This window comes from Cavia porcellus, unplaced genomic scaffold (genome assembly GCF_034190915.1).
Source record: "Cavia porcellus strain 051 isolate PalLab524CR breed Dunkin Hartley unplaced genomic scaffold, mCavPor4.1 scaffold_8, whole genome shotgun sequence".
Taxonomy (NCBI): Eukaryota; Metazoa; Chordata; class Mammalia; order Rodentia; family Caviidae; genus Cavia; species Cavia porcellus.
This window is the reverse complement of record NW_026947491.1, coordinates 47,761,230-47,769,127: the sequence shown is the minus strand read 5'-3', so window position 1 is coordinate 47,769,127 and position 7,898 is coordinate 47,761,230. Positions and strand designations below refer to the sequence as shown.

Below are 7,898 nucleotides of genomic sequence, written 5' to 3'. Positions count from 1 at the left end.
TTTTGATAAATTATTCATGTTTTTAATGAATGTAATCATTTGTATATATTTTAAATTCATCTTTTAAAATTTGGATGACCTTTTATCTCTTACTTCATTGCTTTTACTACAAATTTCAATACTATTTTAAATGAGTGGTGAAAGTATATATAATTTTTCTTATTTCCCATCTTAGAGACAATATATTCTGTTTCTTTTCTTTCAATATGATATTGACCATGATTTCAGTTACACATTCAAAACAAAACAGTTTCATAGATCTTTTATATTCTTTTATTCTTTTTGGTTTTGTTTCTTTGTCCTCTAATATTTACTATTTCTTTTCCTCTACTAAATTTTGGTATGGTGTGTTTTGGTTTTCTAAGCTTAAAGCTGTAGTGTTAGATCATTTATTTGAACTTTTTCTAGTCTTTTTAACCTAGGCATATATTGCTAGATCACAATACTGCTATTGTTGTGTCCCACAGATATTGATATGCAGTGCATTGATTTTCATTAGTTCCCTCAGCAAACATCTTTTTTGATTGTATTTGAGATTCTTGGATCTGACTCTCTCTCTCTCTCTCTCTCTCTCTATATATATATATATATATAGAGAGAGAGAGAGATTTGAAGATTTGAGAAGTTTTCAGCGAATATCTCATGAAATAAATTTTCTATTCACTCATGCTTTTTTTAGTTTCTGGAATTCCCACAAGTTGTATATTTGGTGATTTGTGTGTCATATAAGTCTAGTAGGCTTTCTCACTTCATTAAATTTTTCTTTTGTTTTCTTTTTGCTGTTGTTGTTTTGACTTTTATTGTCTGTTGCAGTTAACTTGTTGAACTGGTTCTAAAGTTCCTAAATTCTAACTTCTTCTTGTTTTCCTCTATTGTCAAAGCTCTTCATAGTGTTTTTCATTTTGTTCATATTTCCAATATTTCTGACTGGATCTGTCTTATTTCTGTTTGGTAATATATAAGGAATGTATGTATGTCGCTGATATATCTTGCATATGTATTTTATTGTATGTTATTTTATTTTATTTAAGAGATTAAGACAAAAGAGGACAGAACAAAGTAGATCAGAACAGAAAAATGTAAGCAGCACAGCACTTCACAACAAGACAACCAGATTTTAACCGTAGTTACCATAATGTCTCTTTCTTTGAAATAGTTGAGCATAGCTTCACAAAATAGTATAAAACCAGTAAAAAAAAAATAGATAGTATTACAGGGCATTCAGAACAAAATAACAGAAATGAACAATGGCTACTATATCATCTCATTTTCCATAAAAAATTTGTTTATACTATGACACATATTAAAATTCAATAAGATACAACATGATAGAACCAAAGGAAACAGAAGAACAAAGGCATAGTAGGACTTCAAAGCAAGATGATATTAAATCAGCAATGGTGGTCATAATGTCTTGTTTTCTTCAAAGTATCTGTTCATATAATCACAAATAAGAAAATCAAACAAAACAGAATGAAACCATTCCAACTAATGAATGAACACATTAAAAGACTTCAAAGCAATGTAATGGGGAATCATGATTACCATGAAATCTTGTGTACTCTTACCATTTCTTACACTAGGGAGACTATACGCTGTTTATACATGTGAATTTTATTTATTTCACTTATAAGTATGGTTTGAAGTTGCATCACATTAGGTATAAATATCTCAATGTGATCATTCTCTATAGCTGAGTAGTACTCCATTGTATAAAAATACCACATCCTTTTCATCTATTCCTCAGTTAATAGACACTTAGGTTGTTTCCAAGATCTGGCTATTACAAATTGTGCTGCTATAAACATGGGTGCGCACATACCACTGTGGTATGATGTTTTCGGTGTTAGTGGGAATATGCCTAAAAGTGGAATAGCTGGGTCAAATGGGATTCCAATTCCAGCTTTTTGAGGAATCTCAAGACAATCTCCACAGTGGTTGCACCAGTCTACATTCTCACCAACAGTGAAGGAGCATTTCTTTTTCCCCACAATCTCTCTAGCATTTGTTTTTGGTAGTTTTCTTGATCCTGGCCTTTATGTATAGAGTGAGGTGGAATCTCAGTGTTATTTTAATATACATTTCTCTAATGATTAATGATGATGAACATTTTTCATGTATTTGTTTTCCATTTATATTTTTAATCTGAGAACTTTGTATTCATCTCTGACACCCATTTTGGATTGGGTCTCTGAATTACAGGGGTCTGATATTTTTAAGTTCTTTATATGGTTTAGACAGAAGTCCTTTGTCTGAGGGGTAGTTCACTAAAATTTTTCCCAAGTTTGTGGGTTTTATTTTTCACTATGCTGGAGATTTCTTTTGACCCGAAGAAACCCTTTAATAAGACATCATCTCAGCTATTGATTCTGGGAAGTTCTTTCCATGTGGTTTGATTCCTGTTCATGATTTCTCTACCTAACCCTATGTCTTCAATATCTTTACCTAATTTGTTTCCAACAAACTTAGTGTTTCTGTTCTAATATTTAGATCTTTGATCCACTTAGATTTTAGTTTAGCAAATGGTGAAATACATGGACCTAGATTTAGTTTTTGACATATGCACAGCCAGTTTTTCCAGCACCATTTATTAAAGAGACTATCATTCTTCCAGAGAACATGTTTGGCTTCTTTATCAAAAGAAGCTGGTTGAGTGTGTTTGTAGTTCTGGCTGTATCTTCTGATCTACTCCATTGATCTTCAAATCTGTGTTTCATCAAGTACCATGTTGCTTTTAGTACAGTAGCTTTGTAGTATAACTTCTAGTCAGGGATTGTGATGCCTTCTGCCTTGCCTTTGCTGCTTAGAACTGCCTTTGCTATTCTAGGTCTCTTATGTTTCCAAATGAATTTTAGGAGTGATCTCTCTTGGTCTATGAAGTATGTTGATTGTATTTTTATTGGGATTGCATGGAATCTGTATAGCAGTTTTGGAAGAATGGTCATTTTCACAATACTTATTCCTCATATCCATGAGCAAGGAATGTCTTTACATTTTCTGAGATCCTCTTTGATTTCTTTTTTCAGGGTATTATAATTTTCCCTGTATAGATCTTTTACTTCATTCATGCAATTAATTCCTAAGTATTTCACTTTTTTTAATGCTAGTGTAAAGGGTGCGACTTCTCTTATTTCTCTTTCTGTGATTTTGTATATAAGATTTTTTTTTTTGGTCTTTTTCGTTTTTATCAGTACCAGGGATCGAACTCACGACTGCCTGCTTGCAAGGCAGGTGCTTATGCCGCTGAGCTAAATCCCCAGCCCCTCTTTCTGTGATTTTGTTGTTAGTATATAGGAATGCTATTAATTTTTGAGTATTGACTTTGTATCCAGATATATTGCTGAGTTTGTTTAGTATACCTAGGGGTCTTTCAATGAAATTTTCAGTCTCTTCTATGTGGAGTATCATGTCATCTGCAAATAATGACAATTCAACTTCCTCTTTTCCTATCTTTACTCCTTTTATTTATTTCTGTTGCTTTAATTGCTGTGGCTAATATTTCCAATACTACATTGAGTAGGAGTGGTGATAAGGAACATCCTTGTCTTGTGCCTGATTTTAAGGTAAAGGCTTTCAGATTTTGGCCATTTAATATGATGCTGGCTGTTGGTTTGTCATAGATGACCTTTATCATATTGAGGTAAAGACCATCTATTCCAATATTCTCTTAGGTTTTTATTGAATGAGCATTGGACTTATCAAAAGCTTTTTCTACATCTATACAAATGATCATGTGATTCTTACCTTTGGCTCTATTGATATGGTGGATTACATTTATTAATTTACACATATTGAATCATCCCTGCATGCCTGGGATGAATCCCACTTAGTTATGATATATAATATTCTTGATGATTTGCTCCATCGTGTTTGCTAATATTTTATTGAGAATTTTTTCATCTATGTTCATTAGGTAGATTGGGCTGTAGTTCTCTTTTTCAGTTGGGTCTTTCTGAGGTTTTGGTACTAGAGTAATATTTGCTTCCAGGAATGACTTAGGATGAATTGTTTCCCTTTTGATTTCACTGAAGTGTTTGAAGAGGATAGGCATTAAGTTTTGTTTGTATTTCTTGTAGAATTCCACAGTGAATCTGTTTTGCATTTCTCTCTCTTATTGATCCACATTATTTTGTACTTCAACAGTATACTTAGAACCATTATTCTAAAAGGTTTTCAACTATCACATATATTTCCTTGAAGTGATCTATTATGGAAAATTATTGTTCTTCTTGTAAAACTGTTTCATTCATGAGTCTGTATCCTTATTCCCATTTCTTCACACCTGATGTGACATTTGCTTTCTCTAGTTTAGGAATTGGAATACTAGAGCTAAAGAATGCAAATAAACCTTTTCCTGGTCCACAGGAACAAAATTGAGTAATATCAAGACTTTTGTGCTTGTAGCTGCAGTCCAACTGTTCAGGGTCCTTACCTAGATGCAGCCAAGATATTTATAGAGGTAGTAGTACTGATTGTTGCGTTCATGGAATTATGGAACAGAGCAAAGTGTTATTCCAGTTTCTTATGGACTGGGACAGCTGAAACAAGGAAATTGGTAACAGTGTCTATTGCTTGCTGGCTGAGGGCTGAGGAAGAGCAATCTAAACAGATCATACTATGGAAATGTAGATGTTGACAAGTTGTCAAAGACATAGCATTGACCTGGAATTTTTCTAGCTATAACTATGTGATGCAGGCACAACTTGGAACTTGTCATTGTTTATCTGACCATCACATTAGTATATAAATACTTGTAGGTAGGAGACAATTTGAAAGAATTAACACTTTTAATTTTGAATTAAAGGTTAAAGACAATGTGGTCATTAAATAAATGTTAGTGTTTTGATCTCCATTTTTCTTTGGAAGTGAAGATTGAAAGCTCCATGTATTTCAGGTGTTTTTAAAATTCCAGAGAGTTTTAGAAAACATCTAACTCTCACTATGAGAATTCAACTTTCTTTCAATACAAATAGTTTGGATTTTCTGCTCGATACTATGACTAACTCTTAATTAACTTTGTCATTTTGTTTTCAGAGCTAAAATGAAAATAGTCAATTAGTGTCTTTCTATCCCAAGGTCCTTTACCAAATATGAGAAAATGAGCTTTTATTAAAGAAAGCTTTTATTTGAGAAAAAGAGAAAGGCTAGTTAGTGACTATGATTTTTAAAAAGGTAATAAAACAAACACTGCAACTTGTTACTAATAAGTAACTTAGGTCTCCTGACACTAAATATGACTGAATTCTCACAATCTGCACATTATTTGTAGGGAAATTTAAAAAATGACTTTGAGTTTTAGAGTGCCACATGTATATGGATTGGGAAGAGCGTGAGTGAGAAACCGAGAGAGAGAGAGAGAAGAGAGAGAGAGAGAGAGAGAGAGAGAGAGAGAGAGAGAGAGAGAGAGAGAAGAGATACAAAGACAGACAGAGACAGTCAGAGAAAGAAAGGGAGAGAAAGAGAGAAATGGAGAGTGAGATTTTTAGAAGAGAAAGTGAAACTGAAGTGAACAAGAATTTTGCTAAGAGTGAGGTGGCTACAAAAAATGGATGGCTTAGAAAGAAATGCATGTATTGTTGAAAAGTCAGTTATTGAAAATTCATTAATATTGCATATTTTTCTAGCAAATAAAAGTTTTGCAATGCAAGGAAAAACAACCTTTGAAATGCAAAAATGTAAGTATTTTTAATATTTGTTACTTTGTATAGTAAGATCTTGCAAAACAATTGACCTAAACTTCAGAGAAAATAATTTGAGAATTAGACCAACAGTAAATATTTGGGTAACTCATATTGAAGATGCAATATGCATAGCTGTGTTATACTTTTAGAATTACAACATAAACAGAAACTCTTAATAGCTTCTATCAAACCTTGAGGGATGCATATGTCATTATTTTTATTAAAGAATGAAATACTTTAATTTAATAATGGTACATTATTTCTTACATTGAAAAAGCTACTCATAAAGTTAAAATGGATGAATAAATGAGTAACAAATTCCAAATTCCACATAATAATTTCAACTTGATGTTTACATACTGATTTTGAGATTTAAGAACTTTTGAAACCTAAAGTGTATTTTCCTTTCTTTTGTGTTGAAAAAATCAAACTCCTTGAAATAAAGAACCCCCCAAAAACCATAAACTTTAAACTAGAAATCATAGAAATACATATGTGAAGAAATAGCAAAACCATTACTTCTAAAAGTAGAAAAGATCAAAGTAGCATTAGGTAAATGAGTATCCAGAGAACAAACAATAGGAATGGATGTTAAAGACTGGGGTTTCCATTGCAAACTAAAATGACAGGAGGGAAAAAATATGAATTTCATTTGTGGTTCTGGGTTGCCCTTACCAACTTTAAGTGTATGAAAAAAAGTCCTTTTAAAACACAGATAATTTAATTTATCCTCAGAAAAGATGGAATTTAGAAAGAATTTGACCATGAAAAACCATACAATGATGACCCCATTCATTCTTCCAGGACTCACAGAGGAACCAGACTGGTAAATTGTAATTTTTCTTTTCCTATTAATAACATATTTATTGAGTGTCACTGGGAATCTTATCATTATCCTTCTCACATTACTGGATCACAACCTCAAAACACTCATGTATTTCTCCCTTCAAAATTTTTCTTTTTTAAAACTCTCACTGACAAGTACCGTGTCCCTAGATGTCTGGTCAGCATAGTCACTAAAGATAAAACTATGTCCTCAGATGTTTGTTGTATGCAAGTATTCTTTGTCCTTTTCTTTGGTATATCAGAGTTTTTCTTGTTAGCTGTCATGTCCTATTGACTACTATGTGGCCATCTGCAAGCCCCTTCATTATACCACCATTATGAGCCACAGTATATGCTATGAGCTCTTGTTTGCCTGTTGTTTCCTTGCTGTGTTAAGCATAACTCCTGGAGCTGTCGTGAGTCAGACTGTGGAATATTGTGGTACAAATACTGATCAGTTTTCCTGTGACTACTCTCCTCTTCTGAAAATCTCCTCTACAGACACAAGGATCTTAGAATATGCAAATTTTATTTTAGCAATTTGCACATTTCTGATTACTTTGACACTGGTAATATCATCTTACGCAAACATCATAAGAACAATTCTGAAGATCCCTTCTACCCAGTACAGGAAAAAGGCCTTTTCTACCTGTTCCTCACACATGATTGTTGTTTCCGTCTCTTAAGGAAGCTGTATTTTTATGTATATTAAACCTTTTGCTGAGGAAAGATTGTCTTTAAACAAGTGTTTTGCAATACTCATGACTTCAGTTGCACCTGTTTTAAATCCTTTTATATGTACCATAGGAAACAATCAAGTGAAACAAGCAGTGAAAAACTTAGCTAAAAAATACGCCTTTAATACTTTGAAACAATAACTTTGGATTTTATACTATACTACTAAAAATTGAAAATTGTAGATATACCATCTGCCTTTCAACATCTTTAATTTTTCTATTGTGACAGTAAGAACTCATCCATAAATATCCACTCAGTGTCCTGGATTTTTAGCTTTTTAATTGTATTCCCTGCATCCTTGCTCATCTCTTATGCATTCCTCAATCATTCATTCTCTGATATTTTTTGTAGGTATTTCTCTGATTTTTTAATCCTGACAATATTTCATTATGAATGCATTTTAGAAATCTCATACATATCTATAGTTTCCGGTACACACATCCAGAACAAAGGTCATTTGTTAAATTTTTAAATATTAATTTATTCATTTTATAAAGTTTGAGAAGTGGTATTTTTCTTCCATCACATAACATTAATCTTTCACAAATATGCATTATGTTTCTAGAGCCAAATTTTCTCCTTTCCTTTCTCTTTTTCTTATTTTTGAATCTTCTGGGTGATAGCTGTTCTCCATATATTTTTTTCTTTTCTCCA

General features: G+C 32.4%; 1 pseudogene; it reads left to right on the top strand.

Moving 5' to 3' along the window:
• The first annotated feature begins 6,445 nt into the window (after nt 1–6,445).
• Nucleotides 6,446–7,384, top strand: LOC134477468 (olfactory receptor 6C74-like; annotated as a pseudogene).
• The last annotated feature ends 514 nt before the right edge of the window (nt 7,385–7,898 follow it).